This window comes from Rhinolophus sinicus, linkage group LG11, assembly GCF_036562045.2.
Source record: "Rhinolophus sinicus isolate RSC01 linkage group LG11, ASM3656204v1, whole genome shotgun sequence".
In the NCBI taxonomy this organism is placed as follows: Eukaryota; Metazoa; Chordata; class Mammalia; order Chiroptera; family Rhinolophidae; genus Rhinolophus; species Rhinolophus sinicus.
Window position 1 is genome coordinate 62908421 of NC_133760.1, and position 21617 is coordinate 62930037.

General features: G+C 40.5%; 1 protein-coding gene across 6 annotated transcripts in view; it reads right to left on the reverse strand.

Moving 5' to 3' along the window:
- CALD1 (caldesmon 1) overlaps positions 1-21617 on the reverse strand; it is a 194696-nt gene that overhangs the window by 168874 nt on the left and 4205 nt on the right. For 5 of the 6 annotated variants that reach the window (XM_074315350.1, XM_019750901.2, XM_019750894.2 and 2 more), the window contains exon 1: positions 3080-3432. The exons of the other annotated variant lie outside the window; for it this stretch is intronic. The gene's annotated coding sequence lies outside the window, so the exon portion shown is untranslated. Of the gene's footprint in view, positions 1-3079; positions 3433-21617 lie in introns of those variants that run through there. 6 annotated transcript variants of the gene reach the window in all.

Consider the following 21617-nt stretch of genomic DNA (forward strand, 5'->3'; position numbering starts at 1 on the left):
ACATCATTGGGGTGGACCAGTATTCCCTGGACTCTGGGCTCTGGGTTCTAGAAAGAACAAGGATCCAGAAGGTACCGCTCAAGAGTTCTCAAATACGAGGAAGGAGCAGATAATTAGGAACACGAGGTAAGAAGTGGAGATGAGACCAGCCATGCTGAGCATAACATCCCGGGGACTCAAATTGCACACAATGTGGAGTAGATAGCCTAAAGAGAAGAGGGGGCCTCATTTCATCTGGGCAGCTTAAGCACTCTGGGAGGTAGAAGCATAAGAATGTCCATTCTACAGATAAGGTGAGAGAGACAATGGCTTCCTCAAAGGTCTGGGCTATTTAAATAGGGAACCAGTACTGAGACTAGGCTCTCGCAGCTGTGCTCATGAGGTAAGCCTGAGCTCCAAGTATCCCTTTAACTTACCCAGCGACTCAGAACCTGTGGGCATCTCTCCAGTAACAAACTCGGATTGGCCTGACAGATAAAGGACTTCCAGTAAGGAGCTACTGGTTCTATTTTCAGGCTCTGCGAGAATTTACCCAGAAAACTCTTTTTTAAAGTCTGAAAATTCTTTGGCAGTATCTTCCTAACCTCCTCCTTAAGTGCTACCATGCTATTTGCATACCACTTTGTCAGCATTTTCCCGTCCCCCCCACCATGGCCTCACCCCACCACATTTCTCAGACATGTGATCGACTGCAGGCAGATGGGGACCCAGCTAATTCCTTTCCATGTCCATCTCTAAGTCACTTTTTTGTCTTGCTGAGAAATGACTAGTACACATGCTACCGTGAAAATGACAGATGGAGACAGCACACGTGTTTTTAAGGAAAGACCTACTGTGGTGCCTTTTACTTATCAGAATACAGAATACCTAGGCTGGATTCTGGAACTTTCCATGGCTGGACACAGACCAACCTATTTCACCTGCCCCAGAGCAAGAGATCCTCAGGCCTGTCATAGGAGTCAATTAGAATTGTTCTTCATTGTCAGGGCAAGCTTATATGTATCTCATTTAAATCCTTTAAGCTGCCATTTGAACCTGGTTCTCCTTCTCTTTAATGCAAGAATTCCATATTTATTTAAAGCAATGTTTTGATCTGAATTATTTAACTAGCACATTCTATTGGCTTTGAACAATGGGAACGACCTGGCATGTTACCTATGGATCAATCCATTATACATTCCTGGTGTGTGCACCACTGTATTTCTCTTTATTGAATGGATTTAATAATACAAACGTTCTTGGGCTGTGGTTTCATTGTGCTCCGTTTACCTCCCTATTTGGGGAGATGTCTTCTAGCTAATACTCAACAGGAGGAAAGTGGCAAAGAGCTGCCTAAAGTTCAACAAAAAGTAAAATAGCAAATCCCCTCACTCCATTGCTACGTGGAGCAGAATACTTAAAGCATTATTTCGAAAAATGTGTCTTTCTGGTTGTTGGGGGGTGGGGAGCAAGCACATGAGGAGAGGAGACACTGGTGGGCGCAAAGTTGGAACTTTCAGGGATTTGGAAATGTTGGTTTCAAAGTGGAATTTGTCCTCAAATCCCAAGATTATAGATTTCCTTCCAAACTGCATTCCCTACATGGTTTAGAGAACAGTTGAAAAAGAATTTGCTCTCCATATTTTGATTGACATGAAAAACCCTGTGAAAATAGTGTGGAACTTGAGCTCTTCAAGGGAAGGGCAATAATCAAACGATAGCTCTCGCCGGCAGCCTTTCTCTCACACTTACTCAGAACTGTTCCAGGAAAAGAAATTCACAGGGAATTCTGTTATCATCTATCACTTCTAGAAGGAGAGAGAGGCATTCTCAAGAAAATTACCCCCAACCTTCTAAATACAAAGAGAAAAGATGACTTAATGAGTTTCAACACAAAACCACCACACTTCATAGTATCACATTGAGCCAGTCGTTTGGAGTTGGAAACCCTGAGTATCCAGATTATTTGATAAATTCTCGGCTTTGCCCTTCTTACCACATACCACCTCGTTTTCACTTACGTTCTAGTCCTACATGTCTGGTTTTGCCAAACACAGTAGAGAGATTTTACTTTTTCAGTTTACAAGTCTATCTGCATAGCCCTGTTAACAGAAGGGATCTAAGAACACCTCGTACTTTGTTCTCATCTACTTTTTTTGCCCATGTATTGCCACAGCACTCAAGTTCCCCCACCCTTTACAATCAGCTCTTTCGAAAAGGAATTCCGGGCTACTACCCACTAGCCGCCCTGTAGTACTGTTGAAGATGCCCAAATATGTCTGACTATCTTCAAATGAAAGCCCGTTTCCCCATTTCTGGAACACACTTGCAACCTACAACTTTGCAAATAATCTAGTCACACACAGGCACACTTTCAAACAGAAAACAACATTTTCTCCAGAATCTAAAAACACATCCACCAGTACATGCCTTCTCTCATTATTCGGTTTTATAGGAAACAGATCATGGTAGGTGTCTTCTGTCTTAGCAAATATCAGATCTGTTACATTAACCCAACCGCTGCTCAATGCCAGCACTCTTTTCACCTCCGACCTTTTTTCCTGGCAGCTCTAAAAGTCCGGTCTTAAATACTGGTAGCAGAATGAAATGCAAATGCCTTGGGTAAAAATCATCACTTTTTGGCAACAACTAACTAACAACTAAAAAGTTGTTGTTGTTAAAAGCAAAACTTCTTTAAATCCCTGATTTAAAAAAAAAAAGATGCAGGAGAGACTGCTGCTGTGAGCAGACTGATACAACACCCCTGCTGACACTGGCCTATCGTGATCAGGTATAACCCCCTTCACACTCTTAAACAAACGCTCTTCTCATCAAAGTCTCCGGTGGTCCTGAATATACGTCTCTATATGATGACTCCTCTGGTCCCAACTCTAAAAATAAAACTTGAAATCTCATCCTGTTTGTTTTCCCGGAACATCTGCAGGGCAGCGAAGCCCAGTCTGGCCCTGAGAATTTGCATGGTTTACTGGCTTTTACCGTCTTGCATCTCCAGCAACCTTGGCCAGGAATGTTGACGGAAACCCAGAGAAAGTCCCCAGCCGCTCTGAAAGAGATGAAAAGAAAGCCCTCTGTGCCTTACCTCGTAGGCTGAAACTTCTTCCTGGGACTAAGTCGGAAAGGAAGGGACCGATTTCTTTAAGCAGGAGCACAGCAAGAGGGCAGGCAGGCAGGCAGCCTAATACACACTGCTCTATTCAATAAAACTCCAGACCGCCCTTCCTTAGCCCCTCCCAGAAGTCCGTGCTAAGTGAACACATATCCCCTGTGTTTACAGTCAGCCGTTGGTGGTATGTATTGTCCTGTAGGTTTTTCTAATAGGCAGCCGATGACGACACCTCAGCCGAGGTGGATGCAGCCTCCCTGTGGAGATGCCTGTCATTCCCCAGGCATGCTCAGGAAATCACTCATCAGAAAAACCAAGACCTAAAAAGCTCTGAAACTGCGCGCAGGCTGCCAAAACCAGCCTGCTCCATGCCCTTTTTTGGTTATCCTGAGCAGGGCCTCTGGAAGTGAATCCATTGTCAGGAACAATCATAAGAAATGTTAATCTTGGAGAAAGAGTCTGTCTTGTAGAACGCAAGGGGAACTTGAAAAAAAAAGCACAGTCTACGAAACTAAAAGTTAACAGTCTGTAGTTCATTGGGTGGGGGTGGGTGGGGAAGGCTTTTTAATTGAGAGAACCTTAAGAGCGGATTTCTTTCCAAAGTGGTTGTAAATACAAAATGAAATGAAATTGTTATGTAATTTTAAAGCCTGAAATGGCCAGGACCCAGGACTGGTGTACGGACTAATTTCTAACCTGAAAGAGGCAACAGCCTCCCAAATATGTCTATACATGTTATAAAAACAACAGACCAAAAAAATCTTAGGTCTTTTTTTTACCAGAATAAGTGTTGCACCAGAAACTCGGCTAGGTAGGGTGCAGCAGGCTTGGCTATCCTTATTGGTTCTTCACATCACTTCCTTTTCCCCTTCCGCTTTATTTCCTCAGATTTGGCAATGATGAGATATTGCTAGAAAGTGTACACAAAGAGGACATGAGGAGACCAGCACCTGCTTTGGGGCTGCTGTAGACAAATGCATATGCCCACAGAGATATTCTAGTGACTTCTTGAAAGTACGCTGACCAACTCTTCATTGGCAGGACGCCTGTTATGAGACTCAGAGTCAGGAGATTCTGAATTAGAATGAAGTTAATTGGCTCACGTGTGCATACAATCTGTGGTCTTGTACTTCTCAATATACAATTTACTCAATTCAACAACAAAAATTGTGAGCACTTATTTGTCAGGCCTGGAGCTAGGTGCTTGATTTATGCCTCATTATTGCTATGTGTTTGGAGACTATGTCATCACTGACCAAGAAGAGTCAAGTTTTTTACTTGGCTAATTACAAGTCCAGAAGCCTGGTCTTCAAAAATCTGAAGTTTTACTGTATCAGCCTTTCCCTATTTATGAAGAGCTGATGTAGAAATGAGATGTACTTAGGAAAGTCCTTGCCCTCTGTGCCTCATTCAGAAGAAGGAGAAGTGATTGGTTCACATGGGAGGTGTTCTTCTTCAGTCCTCCAGCATGAACATATTCCCCAGAGGCAGCTGTGTCAACTCTACACTCATCTTTCTCTTGGGAAGGCTACCCTATCCCCTCTCTCCAGCTGCTACTGCAGCACAGCCTAAAAAAGCTACAGCGAAGGCTGCCAGGCAGAGGGAGAGGTGAGCTGCAGGCATCCCAACTTAGAACTTTCCCAGAGAAACAGGATAAATAATGGCTGTTGGGACTAGTACAGTCAATGCCACATTTCAAGTACGCTGTGGCTCAACCAGGCTTTTGTGGAGTACCACCCTCTAGCAATTTGTTCCTATGGGAAAATGTCTTCCAATCCCAAATAAATGATTTGGGAATGAACTTTGGGAACACAGGTTTGCTGCTGGGGAGGTCCCATACCTCGACAGATTGTAAAGATAGAATATATACTTCATAGTTTGGTAAACTGCAGAGCTTGAAGACATAGTCAGGCAGACATCAGTGAGCTCTGAAAACAAATCCGTTAGTGACACCTGGGTGAAGATACAACCTGTGTCCAGAGATGTTTAGTACCCCGTGTCTGTAACTCAGTGAGGCCTGTTTTAATGTGCTGTTTTCCATGGCCACTGCTGATTATATCCTAAGCAGCGTTCTCCCCACTTGTATGAATAATGCCCTTTGGTTGAATAGCGTCAGGGTGTAATTTGCAATCTATGACTAAAATGAATACCAGCTTCCCAGAGGAAAGAAAAGTTGTGCTACAAATGGGGAAAATATTATCAGCAGGAAACATGGAAAGGACATGCATTTTATATGGTTTTTAGAAGATAAATGGCTAAATATTTGGGGGTTATGTCTTTAGAAATGAGAAGTATGTTTCCCTAGATAAATTCTAAATACTTCCTATACAGGCTACAGTGGATGAGCAACCATTCAGCCTATTTTGTGTATTTGAAAATAGACTTATTGTGGAGGAACCATATAGATGGAAGAAAAATATAGCAAATTTCATGTAATACACACCATAATATAAAAACATCATTTTTTAAATTGTGTTTCTATGTTTCTTAGTTAAGCAGAAATAAAAAAGAAAGGAAAGGGATTAAAAAGAAAAAAGATAAATGTTGCCAATTTCGGCCATGGGAAACTATACTTTCATGGTACTTACTTTTTCCAGAAGTCATTTGTAAACAACACTAAAAATACACAGGATTTATATAGGAAGTTTCTGTTGAAAATATTTCCCACTTGTATCATCCCAGATAAAGAACCACTTGTCTGGCATAGGCTATATATACCTGATCAACCATAACAAATTTAAAGAGACATTTGGAAACATCTGGATGGCTCGTTGTATTTTTTCCGTTCCAACTGAGTATTCGTAATCATGTAGATCAGTAGTGAGCAATTTTATTTTGCTTGTGTGACAATTTGGGAAGAATAAAGGCAGGCCGTATTTTTCATTCAAAATTAAAATCACTTCATTTAGCTCCATGAAAAATATACATTCTTCCAGCTTAAAATACTTTGTTTAATAGACCAGAAATTTTGAACATTTTAAAAGGTAGTAGAACATCCCCATATCCCCCTACACACAGCTTCTTTTACTCAAAAGAAGCATTTCCAGAAATTTGAGTTTCTGAAATAACAAAATCAATCTGGGAGAATGTTGATACCAAAATAGGACAACAAAGATAGTACAAAAAAAACAAAATGAATAAATACGTAAAAGAGAATTAGACTAAGTGTACTCAAGAACTTAGATGAAAAAATTAGCATAATTAAATCCAACAGTGTGGAAAAAAGAAAGAGATAAGGCCAGTGCAGAGAAGGTCAAAATCTGGAAATCTATTGATATATGATATTAATATTTAAAAGTAAAAAAAAAAGTGAAAAAAAGAAAAGACAAAGATGACCTCGATAGATAAAGAATAATACTTGGTAAAATTAGTAATCACTTATAGAAAAAAATAGTTCTTAAAAACTAGCACTGTAAAATAATATTGAATGTTGACTAATTAAAAAAAAAAAATCCTAGAGATAAAATCTTTGTAAACATAATGAGAGACATTTAACAGAAATCTACAGCAAAAATCATGCTTAATGATGAAATACTAAAAGTATTGCCATTATAATCAATAAAAAGACAACTATCTCTTCTACAATTATAAAAATGGGATGGAGCTTCTTGCCAAGACAGAGAAAAAGAAAAACAGAAATAAGAGCTATTGGAACTAGGTAGAAAACCAAATGTCTATATTTGCTATGATATGATTATGTGTGTAGAAAATACAAGAGAAGAACAAATATATGAGAACTGATAGAGGTCAGCAAGATTACTGGAATCAAGTTCAGGATGCAAAAATCCAAAATTCCTATAACCAGCCACCTCTAATTATAAAATACAATGGAAAAATACACTATTCATATTAATAACAAAGCTCTGTATAACCTGAGAATAAACGTAATGAAATATGTGCAAGAAAATTATAAAACTGGATTTAAGGACATAGAAGGCCTGCATAAATGGTAAAAATATCGCTTTTCTGAATGGCAAACCTCAAAATTATAAGGATGTAAATTCTCCTCCAATTAATTATGCATTTATTATTCCAACTAAAATCCCTAAATGATATATTTTGTAGAACTTGACAAAGCAATCTCAAAATTCATATGGAAAAATAGAGATCTAAAAATAAGTACTGAGATTTTTATAGAGCAATTCTAGTTACGATAAGTATTATTGGCCCAGGCCTAGACAAATAGATCTATAAAATAAAGTAGAAAGCCTAGAAACATTCCCACACATATGTGGAAACTTCTACAATAATAGCACAGGCATTACAGATCAGGGAGTTATAACTGATTATGCGGAAACAATAAAATTAGACTAAAAATTGCCATCCCACATGAAAAGAAATAGGTGACGTGAAAAACAAAACTTGAAAATGATTAGGAAAACTTGTAGGGGAATATTTTTATGACAGGATATAGAAGGATTCTTAAATCATAGAAAAACAGAACTTACAAATGAAAAGGCTGAAAAATTTCAGAATATGGCTAACCTCGGCAGATAAATGCACGATGTTGCTTTATTCCTGCTCCTTGCCCAAACCTCACAGAAATGATAGTTAAAGAAATAAGGAATCATAAATAAATTCTACAAGGCAAAGAGTGCTGGAAAGGAATCAACACAGGGTTCGGATGTCAGCCAAATTTTGGAATATGGAAAATGGACGGATGGTTGGCACTGGACCTAACAGAGACGAGAAACTGAGCTTTGGCCCTGAGGCATGGAAGGCTGGGGACAAGAAAGAAGCTGAATCAAGCCTCAGAACTAGGAAAAACTCTGGGTTTGGAAGGTCAGGGAACCTCAAGGTGAGAGATGGAACAGAAGACAGGTTTAGTTGAAAAAATCTCAGTAAGGAACGGTTAAAAGCCCAGATATATATCATTCCCATTGCCCTGTGAAAACAAAAACGAACAAAACCTACACACACACAACCAGGTGAACTTCCCTCTCCCAACCAGATGGAACAGACAAAAACTACAAGTATATTTTCTGAAGAGAAGAACTTGCCTCAAAATGTCAGGCAAATCAGTGGTCAGGTAAGAAGAGACTGTGTACTGAAAACAAACTTTTAAATGAAAGTGTATTCAATGAACACTGAAAACTCCCAGTCTCCCCACTCTGCGGGGCTAAAACACTAACAGGTTTGTACTCTGCAGAAAGAAATTGGAAGATTCCACTCCAGGGAAACTGGCATGCCCATGGAAAAAAGATCTAAAGGCATATTTGCGGGACCCCTGAAATGTCTGGCTTATGGCCCAAGCCCCTTTAGTGAATTCATGCACAGGAATTTCCCAATCAGCTGTCTAGCACTCCACTCTTAAATATGAACATCAAGTTAAGGAAAGGCTCTGAAAGAGAGATTAGAACTATGTAGAAAAAAAAAAGAAAAAACTCAGAGGAAAGAGAGGCAGGTTGAGAAACAGAACACTTCAAGAAAACTATAATTACCATCCATATAACTTCAAGAAAACTATAATTACTAATCTCAGAGAGATAAGAGAAGATTTTGTAGCCACAAGACAAAAGAAAGATGCTTTAAAAAGGCAGTTTCAGAAGACAGGTGAGAACTCTTTTAAATGAAAAATATTACGACAGAAATTTATAAAAATTCAATTCAAGAAAGGGAAGATAAAGTTTAGAAAAAAACTTGTCAAGAAGTAGGAGAAAAAGACAAGATGAAAAAAAGAAGAAAAAGGATAAGAATACCAGAGAAGCTATAAAAAATCCAACATCTGAATGTTCTAGAAAAAGAAGACAGAGAAAATTGTGGGAAGGAAATTATCAAAGAAATAATACATTAAAGTTCTCCAAACTGAAGCATGCAAGTTTCCAGATTCAAAGGGCCCACTGCATTCAGTATAATAAATGAAAACATACTTTTCATTCTGAATTTATCAAGTTATTGCTCTATGCAAAGGAAAAGAAAGTTGGGGTTGAAACTAAAAACCAAGAAGGAAGATAAAGATCCAAAAACACAGGAGGCAAACCCATGAGAGACGTGAAGGGTGGTCCCACGACGATGGTGAAAGAAAATTCCAGAATAATAGTTGGTCAAAAAAGCAACCAATAGAGGAAAGGACCCCAGGAAACTTTTCCTGTTTTAAGGAAAAGTCAAATAGAGAAATTACCTGGTATGTCCTTGGGGAAAGCATTTGTGATAGGTACACAGGAAATTAGTAAATGTAAGACTGAGGTCATCATAATTTCAGGAAAACCAAAATATTTGTATGAGAAAGGGAAAGTGATCATTGTATACTTTATAGTTCAACTGTGAGAAAAATTTACACTGTCATAATAATGTAAACACTGTATATTGATTTCACCAAAACAATGGTGATGTAATTAGATTTAGAGGATAACGGGCAAGAACACGTTAGCAGGATGATGGTGGCTGAGAGAGCTCAACCCTCACTTTGTTTAGCAGGACATCGATAGTTAATGTTTACTATTGAAATGTTAATAAATAGAAGAATTAGCATATTATTTAGGAACATGAAAATAAATACCACTCCCCTCCCCAATTAGTTCATTCATTCACAGAACAGACATTTACTGTCTACCACCTGTGCTATAAAGAAAAGGACAACAGAGGGTAAAGGGATAGAGACAGTCAGAGAAGCCCTCTCTGCAGAAGTTTTTCAATAGAGAGATGCATAAAGTGAAGAAGTAAGCCACAACAATATATGAAGGCATTCCCCACAGCAAAAAGTGTGGTGCCTATTAAAGGAATAACCAAGTCCAGAGTAACGGGAGGAGTGATCGCCCATGGCCAGATCGGGTCATCCAGAGCCTTAGGGCCACCAAACGACTTTAGGTTTTGTTCAAAGTGAGATGGAAAGTCATTGGCAGATGAGCAGAACACCGGCCGCCCTGTATAGAACAGGCGAGACTGCAAGCGTAGAAGCAGGAGCAAGCTAATGCCTCTTCATAGGCAAGAGGTGCTGGCTTGGACTAGAGCAGCTGTGGTCAGGGGACTGAGAAAGAATTGACTTTTGGATACATCCGGACGGATGGTTTGGATGAGGGATGTGAGAAAAAAGAGAGGAACCAAGGATGCCTCCTTTTATGGTCTGAATAACTAAGTGAATGGTAGTGTTATTTAATGAACTGGGGACGACTGAGGGAGGCATAGGTTTACAAGCAGGGGTGGGAATCATGTGAGACACATTTTGGGCATAATAAGAAGACGAAAGGCATCCAAACAGAAGCGCAGATAGGTAGTGTGATGTACAAATCTGGTGTTTGGGGGAGAGAATGACGCCTGAGACACACGTTTGAGAGTCATCTGTTTACAGACAGTATTTTAAACCCGGAATAAGTTACCTGAAGGGGGGCAAACAATGGAGAAAAGAGGTCTGGGAACTGACACCCCCACATTTGGCGCCCAGAAAAGGAGACTGAGAAGGAGATGAGAGCCACTGCTTACTTGGAGGGTCAGATATGGGCATGGGTGGGGTAGGTGACGACGGCTTTTTATTGAAAGTCACATGGTATTGTTAGACTTTAAAAATAATGTCGTTCATGAGAGATTGGATTATTGTAGCCAACTGTTCACTTCCTCTTCTAATGGGATTAAACCTTCCCATTCTTTGCCTTGTGTCTGTAGTGTTCCCAGCGGGTAGGCCTGACCTGGGATTTGCTTTGACCAATGGGATGTGGCCGGAAGGGATGGCTGCCTCGGAGGAGTGGAGTCTTTAAGAGTCATCTTGTGTTTTGCTTTTACCCTTCAGTGTCTGCCCTTTGTCATGATAACATACGCCATGGGGTGGGTTGTAAGGTGTCCTTCCCTGACCCCCCCAACCCCTCTCCCCCGCCATTCATAAAAGATACATTCATCCAGAACCTGTAAGTGTGACCTTATTTGGAAATGGGGTCTTTGTAGATATGATTAAGGATCTGGAGATGAGATCACACTGAGTTATCTATCTAGCTGGGCCCTCAATCCAATAACAAGTGTCCTTATAAGAAAAAGGCAGAGGGAGATTTGAGACGCACAAGACACAGAGGAGGAGAGGGAGATGTGAAGGCAGGCAGAGACTGGAGTGATGCATTCACAACCAAGGAATGCTAAGCACTGGCCCTGACCCCCAGAAGCTGGGAGCGACAACTGGAACAGATTCTCCCTCAGAGCCTCCAGAAAAAGCCAACCACCCAGTCGGCACCTTGATTTTGGACTTCTGGCCTCCACAATGATGGGAGGATACATTTCTGCTGTGTGGAGCCACCCAGTGCGTGGTAATTTGTTACAGCGACACAGAAAACATCCTCTAGCGTTCCAGAAAGAGAAGACACAGGAGCTGTGCTAGCACAAGTGAGTGGAGCCGGTCCTGACCCAGGTCTCACAGGAAAGGAGTAAGAAGCACAGGGTTGCTATTGCAAATCATGGAGATTCTGGAGCACTTTTTAACCAAGAAAAAACGAACCAATATTTATATATGTCAAGTTAGCATTAAAGTACAGAAATTTAGTTAAACTACAGACAATTCGGTTACTTCAAGATGTAAAAACTTCCATTCAACAAAAGCCACCGTATACAAAGTGAAAAGACAAGCCAAGAAGAAATGTGCAACGTATAAAGGGAAGAATTAGCATCTAGGAGGGGAAAAACATGGTTAAAAATAGATTGGTGGATGGTAGGGCGGGGAGAGAAAGACCAATAAAAAATGGGACTAGGATATAACAATCCACAGAAGCGAACATACGAGGGCCCAAAACCTCATTAGTAGCCACCTCGCATTAGTAGTAACCAGTGTAAGTTAGAACAATGACACCAGTTCATAGCCAACAAATTGGTAAAGAAAAAGACATTTAATCTTGTAAAGCAGAGCGTTGTTGACCACGTGCAGAAAGAAATTCTTACACATTTTGGATAGGAAAGTAAATTCACTTTGTAGAGTAATTTGGCCATATCTAGTTCATATTCAGCCCCTGCATGCCTTAGCCAGCAATCCCATTTTGGGCATATTCTCTTGGAACACTCTCACACCCTTTAGAGAGGAGCCATGGAAAAGAAAGCTCATTAGAGTATTGTCTGTAATAGAAAGACCACCAGCAAGAACCCCAATGGTGACCATCTGGGAAGAGGCCACATATACGACCATATAGGATGGAATGCTATACAGTAGCTAAAATGAGGGAACTAGAAGCGCTTGGATGTCAAAAACACATGGTTGTGTGAAAACAACAGCAAGTCGCAGCGGGAATGACTCCATTCATATGAATTATTTATGGATCTGTGTAACGGTAGACGAGAACTACACCCAATTCAATATAGAGGTTGCCCACGAGAAGGGAGAGAATGATGCTAGTCACAAAAAACCAAGGAACTTGAACTTTATCCGCAATATGTAACAGGAGATCTGAAGCAATGATGCCAAAATGATGACATTGGTTAATTCTGCGGAGCATGGACACAGCTTTGTAGTGTTCTTAAATTTTTTTTTATTTTTCCTTACAAAACTGCTGTACAGATGCGAATTCTCTCCTCATGGCACTAGTTAGTATCTGGTCACCAATGCGACACAGAGAAAGGCCACTGCTCATCTTTGTCCTCAGACCAGCATGCAACTCACTGAGGGCCAGGGACTAGCAGGGAGAGTGGACCTGGCCTGAATGTGAAGTCCTCAACTTATTACACATTTGGATTAAGGCTGTGACACTGCAGAAGCCACAGTTACTCCTTAAGTATGAACACCTTCAACTAAAGCCTGTCTTGGTGCCTTAATGACCATTGTTTTATGAGTAGGATGCAAATGAAGTGAGACTGCATTGACCCATTTTGCGGGGGCACAGAAGGAAGAGAGAGGGGCGGGGCTCGTGGGGCACCAGGTAGGAAACAAAGGCATTGGCTGTCTGGGATAAGAATGAAAGACCTGACAAAATGGAAAGAGGGCATGATCAGAGAGAACCCAGTGTAGACGAAGGAGCATCTGAGACAAACGCTACCTTTCCCCACTTACACCCAACAGGACTGGCTCATTCCCTCAGTCTCCCTACTGGAAAGCACTGTCTCCTTATTTCTGGAACCAAGGAGGGTAACTGGATGTCTCTATGGTTTCCACTCTCCCCATTTATTCTTAGCTGTTGGATTTGCTCTATCCTCATAGAAAGCAAAAAGGTTGCATCCATGAGAAATTCCTCTTGGTCTCCAACAGGTATATGAGACATTCAGAGCTGTAAGTGGATTTTTCTCAGATTCATTCATTCATTCATTCATTCATTCATTCATTCATTTATTCATTCATTCACTCACTCAACCAATCTCTGACCATCAATTACCTGCAAGGCTTAGTGTTAGGCTTTATGCCTTTTATAATCTTGTAAAAACACCATGCCTGGCTTTTAAAAGCTGCCCTTCTAACAGGGACACTCACACACATGTACAAGATGGACTCCCAGATGGCTACTGCTAAGGAAGACCCCATTGCTTGGAATGTGTTTACCTAGTGGCGTGCGTTTCCTCTTGCTGGCCCATGCTTAACGAAGGCTATCTGAAACCCAACCAAGACCATGTGGCAAGGCCTGGTGTCCCCTCCCAACCAGGAAACATATCCTTCACTGATTTCAGGAAGAAAAAAAAAAAAGAAAGCCAATCTCATAATTGGCTTTGCATTGCAGGCATATTTGTGAGGGGTGCAAATAAGAAAACATTTAAAATATTTGATCTATTTTGGGTGAGGTTCTGTAGAATGTCATCTGAGAGGCAGTGATTTCTCTTGGGGGCAGACTATTTTTAAGATCTCAAAAAAAGAGAAAACGGATTTTCCAAGAGATAGCTGAGTCTGGTAACATATGGGGAGAGATGGCTGTTTGGAACGAGCAAAGTAACTGCGTAACATAGATGCAGCTTACCACTGATCAAGCTATGCTGGAGGTGTGACCACTGTGCCACAGCCAGTACGTGTGTGAGAGACCTGAGATAGCTTTGCAGCTGCAAGTTTCCTTCTTCTGAGTCTTCACCTGGGCCTGACATCCCACCTCACGCTCCTTCATGCCCTCCTCTTCTCCATTGGTCGCCGTGTTCTGTCTATAAATACATCCCAGGCTTGTGGGAATAATTCCTTTGAATGACTCTTGCTTCTTTCAGCTTCACTCTTTTCATGTCAAATTTCCCCAGATGATTAGTTGATGATGGGCCCTCCCCCTTTCTTCTCCCAGGACCTCCACTCTTGTGGAACCCTGGACATTTTGCCTTCAGCCTTCCTCTTCTGAGCGCTTCTGTCTGAGGCCCCTGGCTACTGCGCCTTTGGCAGTCTCCCCCCAAGCTCCCTGGCTCCTCGTGCTTCTCTCTTTGTCTTTGAAAGTGTGCGCCACTATATTTTTTAAATATAGGGGTCAGATCTTAAAATCACCAGCCACATATTACACTAATTTCTCTCTCTCTTCCTTTTCTCTTTTGGGTCAGAATTAAAAGATACAAATAAACAAAAAATTAAGGTATCTTGATGAAAGCTATTGATGTTCCACTGTTTACAAACCCAGTACCAAGACGGGAGATTGGAGCCAGTGCTTGGGGAATGGTGAGAGTGGGTGTGGGTCTAGGCTGTGGACCCTGGAGTCTCACGGTGAGTATCCTCATGAAGAGGTGTAGGTGACTGGGGGAGGGGAAGCATGGACCACAGTCCTCCTATGTGCTCACGGATTCCAGGCATACTTCAAATAGAACTTCCTGTGTCTGGACTTTGGGGGACACTTGGTTCACAATTCTTCTGAAAACAAAGAAGTTATGACACCATTAAAACAAATAAACAAACAAACAAACAAACAAACAAGTGGGGATGGCCAGAGTTGCTTTAGAAACGAGAGTGCCGACTTACTAACTTACTGTGGGAAATACATCCTGAGACAAAAAACTCAGGCAGCCATTTGAACCAAGGCCTCTGTTCAATGAGCAGTCCCCTCAGGACACAGAAAAGAGGTGGTAGGGTTTTGACCCAAAGCGCAAGGGGATGGTCAGTTGAGAGAGATGATTCCAGCAATCTGTGGTGGCTGATAAATTACTCTTTCTGGATATTTCTGTCTGAAGAATTAGACCTCATTGCTGAGACAACCTCTCCTCCTAAAAGAGTATCGGAAGAATACTGGCATATCCTTCATTCTAAAGCTCTAAAACATCAGGCTTCTCAATGTCTCATGCCATCTATGTTGCCTTCTTTCAAGACACAGATCTCAAGTTTATGTATTATTTTTAATTTCTCCTGATATTCCATATGAATCTATGTCCTTACAAATTATCTCCTTAGCCCAGCTCTATATCTCTTTCTTACTCTGTCGAAATGTATAATTTCTGGGAACTTTTCCTTTAAATTGATTATTCACAGCCCCTCTTTCCCTTCCCGTGTATATATAAGCAGGTTCTCATCTCTGTATCCCAGTACAGAGATGTAATGCTTAACACAAACATTATGGAATGAATGGATAAATTTTAGAGAATTTCAGCTTCCTGATATCATTCCTGCATTTGGGGGTTCTTCTTACGATGGGTACTGTTAGCTAGGAGAGCTTTCAGCAACCCTCCCAATCCATCACTCTAACATTCCCTTCCCTCGAAGAAAACCGATGCTAGCAACTGCTCAAGTTCAAGGAGACTGAGAGGGCAACATCTTCTAGGGGCGAGGGGCTAAAGCCGTAAGGCAGATCTATTTGGGGTCAGATGCTGTACCTTGACCAGACTGGAGTATTAAGGAGCAGCTGGGGTTATATTCACTTGGGAGAGCACCTGGCCATCCCTTCTTTCTCACTTCCTCTTCATTTTTCTGGCTGGTGGGCTTCGAACTAGCCTTTCTTCCTCAGTGGAGTGATAATATCCAAAATGTAACTGTAGATTTAATTGCAGCCCAGCCAAACTCACTTGGGGGATACCTTGGATTCGGGGACAAGGCTCCAAATAATAGGTGAAATGATCTTTCACCCTACACTAGACTCTGTGTTTACTCCCCTTGGAAAATTCAAAGAGAAGGGTGCTGAATGGTGGGGATCCAGTTTAGGAGTGCCCAGGTGCCTGCTAAATACAATCCCTTCAAGACAGTTGATAAGGAGCAAAGACCTTCTTGTAAATATTTCAAAAATAATAATAAATGAAACGTACAAATAATGACAAATACCTATCTGCATGTATGCAAATATTACATATTAATTCATTTTCATATGAAGGATGTATTAATTTACTTAATACACAATTTAGTCATTTATTTTATACAGTAATATATTACTCTGTTCATGTATTTAATACATCTATTATGTGTTAATATATTTAATGTTTCAATAATAATTAACTAAAGACATCATTTAATACATTAAATATACTACTTTATAAAATCAATAACTTTATTATGTATTAATTTATTTTTTTAGCATTTTTATTCCAAATAACCATGCCACCCATATTATCATCACATTTCTCTTATACATGCCATAAAGTTAATTGGCAAATGTTATAATGTTCACTTATGAGAAACAAAGACAGTTTAACTAAGAACCTTCCAGCCGAACACAAAAAGAGCACAGATTACGAGTTAGGCAACCTTAGTAAGTCATTTAATCTCTCTGAGCTTTAGTTTTCTCATTTGTAAAATAGCTGGCTTGAAGAGTTGATATGAAGTTCAAATAGATTAATAAATGTAAACATGTTAAGCGGTACTTAGCTATGAGTCATTATCAGTGTAGAACTGAGATAAAATCCAAGTAGCCTCCTGACTGCCAAGTTTTATTTTTTTAACTTTAAATTAATCCACTGCAAATTTTCTGCCTATGAGACGTCGAATCTTGACAGATTATGGAACAGTGGTTTTAGCAGCCACAGAACTTTTTCTGATACTTGTCATTCCAAAGAAATTGGTGAAATTCCACTGTGCACAGAAAGGAAAACACTAAAGTTTTTTCTTAAATGTCGGAATAAGGTATCTTTTGGAAAACAGGGTTGGGGCAGGGAGTGGGGTGAGGAGAAACAAAAATAAAACTGGATGTTGTTGTTTTCATAACATCCTCTTCTTTCACTTCTCTGCACTGTAGGCAACCATTCTGTTCTGTTTATTTTGTATATTTTATATTGCATGTTTCTTCCCATTTTTGTAAGAACTGTCTGGTGTGCATGCTTTTTAATTTATATAAATGGTATTGTATTCCGTATAATTCTGTTTCTTATCTTTCTCTCTAAGCACTATGCATTTAAGATGAAATAAAACATCATTTGCTTTAAAAGGAGCTTCCATTTTTTCAACTCAAAAGAGATACTGTAGGGCTGGTCCGGTGGCTCAGGCAGTTAGAGCTCCATGCTCCTAACTCCGAAGGCTGCCGGTTTGATTCCTACATGGGCCAGTGGGCTCTCAACCACAAGGTTGCCAGTTCAATTCCTCGAGTGCCGCAAGGGATGGTGGGCAGCGCCCCCTCAAACTAGAAAAAATGGCAACTGGATCTGGAGCTGAGCTACGCCCTCCACAGCTAAGACTGAAAGGACAACAACTTGAAGCTGAACGGCACCCTCCACAACTAAGATTGAAAGGACAACAACTTGACTTGGAAAAAAGTCCTGGAAGTACACACTGTTCCCCAATAAAGTCCTGTTCCCCTTCCCAAAGAAAAAATAAAAAATAAAAAAGAGATACTGTAATAGGGAAAACTTCAGACAGTGTGCAAGTTGTGGTCAAAATAATTTGGAACCAAAGGAGAGCGACCCTTGGCATCCTCCAAATTTGTCTTTTTTCTGCCTCTAATGTGTAGTCTATCCCACTGCCATTACTTTGTTTGGGTCAACATTGCTTATCTGGTTTTCTGCAATGAATTGATCTCCCTGCCAGTCTAGCTCCCCATTCCCAACCCTCATCCTCAATCCATTCTTCTTCTGCAGCTAGAACTATACAAACAGGGTCATGCCACCTTCCCGTTGAAAACTCTTCTTTGATTTCGCATTACACTCAGAATAAAATTCGACATGTTCCTCTGTGATCTTTCCCCTCCACCTCTCAGATTTCATTTCCTACCACTGCCATCCTCTTGTCCCCTGCTCTAGCCAGAATGGTCTCTGGTAGCTCCTGAAACACAACAAGTACATGGCTGCTTGGGGCCCTTCGTAGGGGCAATTCCTTCTTCCACATAAATATCTACATGACCCCCTCTTGCACTTTAGATTTCCACTGAATGCCACCATATCAAAGAGTCCTCATGGATTCTGCATGAAGTGAGAACCATCTCCCAACACTACCACCCCCTTCCCCCCGAGTTACTTTGCTTCTTAGTCTTTGTCACCATGGGACGTATTATATATTCAATTTGATTGCTTGTTCATTGACTTTCCTCCAACCTTCACTAGAATGGAGATTCATTGAGGGCACATTCTTTGTCTGTTTTATGTTTTATTCCCAGCACTATTTCGTGGAACACGGTAGACGCTCAACAGAATTTGACGAATGAGTGAATGACTGATGCATGGACTACACAGAGCTAACCAGGCCATCTCTTAAGAATCTAGATTCGACTCATCTTTCCAGTAGCACCTCGGTCATCTCCCTTCCCTCCTCGACACACATACCCTTCATGCTATGCTTCACCCAAATTGAAGTGGTTTCATTGCCTTCCATGTTTTGCTCCCTCGTGTCCTCAGGCGCTCCTATATACTGTTCTCTCTGCCTTCAACACTGTTCCCCCACATCTGCGTCCAGCTAGCTCCCTCAGGCCTTCCCCTAGGAGGTCTTTCGGACTGCCCACAGCTGAGGTTTGTACTCCTCCTAGCCCACCAAACAGTGAACTTTTGCAATTGTCTCTTTACTTATCAGTACCCACCATCCACTTTGAACTTCTTGAGGATAGGGACAGATCTATCCTTTGATCATGATCTCTGCAATGCCCAGTACAGTGACTCAACAAATATTTATGGAATGATTGGTCTCTCACCAGTATATCTGTCGACTCTAAGTGGCTGGAGGTCATAGCTTATAGGCTTAATTGGCTCTGAGTAGCTGTTCATACATAGGAGGGTGATACACCCGGCACTGAAGCATATGTGTGTGGGGGGTGGGGGTCACAACGCACTAGCTAGAAAGATCTACAGAATCTCCAAGGTATTATTTGATATTCAGAAACCCCCCCCCACACACACACACGTGGGGATGCGCCTTATCCAGTGTCCCATGGGGTTTTTAAAAACCTCTTGATATTGGGAATTTCCATGTAGCATCAGTTTCATCTGTGTGAAAGGCCCTCGGGCTGGAGGAGCAGGGAACAGAAAAGGGTAGTGAGCTGATAGTTGACCGGATCTCGTGGGTTATTTTAAGCATATAGTTCCAGTAAGAGGATGTCACGCTTATGTGAACTCAGTTTTCTCACATGCCAACTGAGAACAGCAATAAAGGCAGGCTCCTTCCCAGCATCCCTTTGAGGAATAATACATAAAATGTGATAAGAAACTGTGTCACAAAATAAAACCAACTTTGAAGTATAAAGCAGCCAGCCAGAGTCCCACATGTAGCTGCAAACTGTTCTACATTTTAACCATTCCTATCAGTCTAACAGGTGGTGGTCAGCAACCTCTCCACCCTCACATCCTTGTAATTGTACACACACACACACACACACACACACACACACAATAGATGCTATGAAAATTTTACAAAAAGGAGAACTACATGTTTTTATAAATACGTTTGGATTCTTATCCCAATTGATCAGTTCATTTAAAGTTTAAATGTACATTAATTATTATTCACTTATTCACTATTATTAATACGGATATATATATACATATATATCATATATGACATAGATACATAATCAAGTCAAGTCAACAAGGTAATCATCCAAGTTCTAAAATGAGATGGTTAGACTAGAAGATCTCTAAGGCATTTTCAGTTCTAAGAATCTATGAGTCTAGGAGTTTTGACCTGTGTTTGCATTCCCTCACACATGCTTCAAGAAAGGAGAACAAAGTTGCACATGCCAGTCTGAATAAGCCAGTATTACTAAAAAATACCAGCATGTGGAATACACTCGCAGACAGTTTCTGGGTGGGGAGATGCAGACTATGCTTGCTACACTGAACACAATCTCTGGGCCCCAAATCTGAGTCCAGAGGCAAACTTTCCACTGGCATGAAATAGATGCTCATGCATGGTCCACAGCTCTATGGCTTGTGTGAGTGAGCAAGCGATCCTCCGCTGTAGCCATTCGAAAACAGAGTTCCTGGACTCCATATTTTAAAAGTCGCCACAAAGTAGACCATTTGAACTCTTTTACGAACATCCTCAAGAAGAACTCAGATGTGGAAACTGCTAACAGTCTCTGGGGATAATTTCATGAGCAATCTTTGCAGTACGCATGTGGAGTGAGGTCTTGAAGGAACACAGAGCTGCAGAGTCTAGGAGTCCACACGCCAGCTTACGGCAGAGAGCAGGGTAGTCCGAGCCGTCTGTCTGATTAGAAAAGTGGAGAAGAATGGGTGTTGGGGAGGGAAGGAGGACAGCACTGAGTACTGCAGATCTCCAGAGGGAGACATTCACATTCTCTCTATGTAGACAGTGGTCCCTGGACAGAAGGGACAGTAGATAAAGTGTAGTTTTCATTCAGTTGGTCCATATGGAAAGCAAACATGGACAATAAGATTTCCACTTCAGGTAGTTTTTTCGTGTTTGGTATTTTTTTAACCATTAACCAAATCACTAAGTCTTTCTCTGGGTTTAAATAAATCTCGGAGAAAAAATTAAATTGACTCCAAGTTTTCTGGCAAAGAAAGTCAGATTCCTGCCAAATTCTAATATCATATGTCTTAAAGCAGTGAGAGTTAAATAGCCACTCTGAATGAAGCAAATTAGTAAAGTGTCTAGAAAAAAGAAAGCATAAGTGATGTTTTTAATGTTAAGCTTAGTACTGGCTTCACTCATCCTGCAAATATTTATTCAGTGCCCACTATTTGTCAGACTGTGCTATACCGACGTATCCTGCATTTAAGGTTCTTATGGGCCCATGGAAAAAACTCACATGTCTATAATATCTTTGAGCTCTTGTTTGCAAGTGATCAATTCATTTAAAGGTGAAAGTTTATTCATTAATTTTTATTAATGTACTATGTATATGGTTAAATGAAGTTAAGAGTTTTCAAGTCAAGCATAATTTTCAGGAAGAAATACAAGTTAGCTGCTGAACTGGGCATCAGGATCTTGTGTTTAAAAATTATGTAAGATGTACTAGTTCTAACCGTATGTTTATAACAGAGGGATGGATCTTCAATGTGGGGTCTTTATATAGATGACAAATAGATTATTGAGATTGACTGAGCCTTTTTTGATAAGTGAGAACTCTGTATAATTTATAATATATAATTTACTATAACATCAAATTGTATATTATAGATTAAAGTTTTTATTTCAATCTCACACTGTCACTTATTAATAGATAGTGATAACACTTGACTAGTGTAGCTAAATGAATAGTTTATCCAAATATTATTTTAATTATAAAAGAATTCAGTGCCCCAAAATGGACTCTTGCATAGAGAAAAAATAGTATATAATAAAATAGTATATAATAAAATA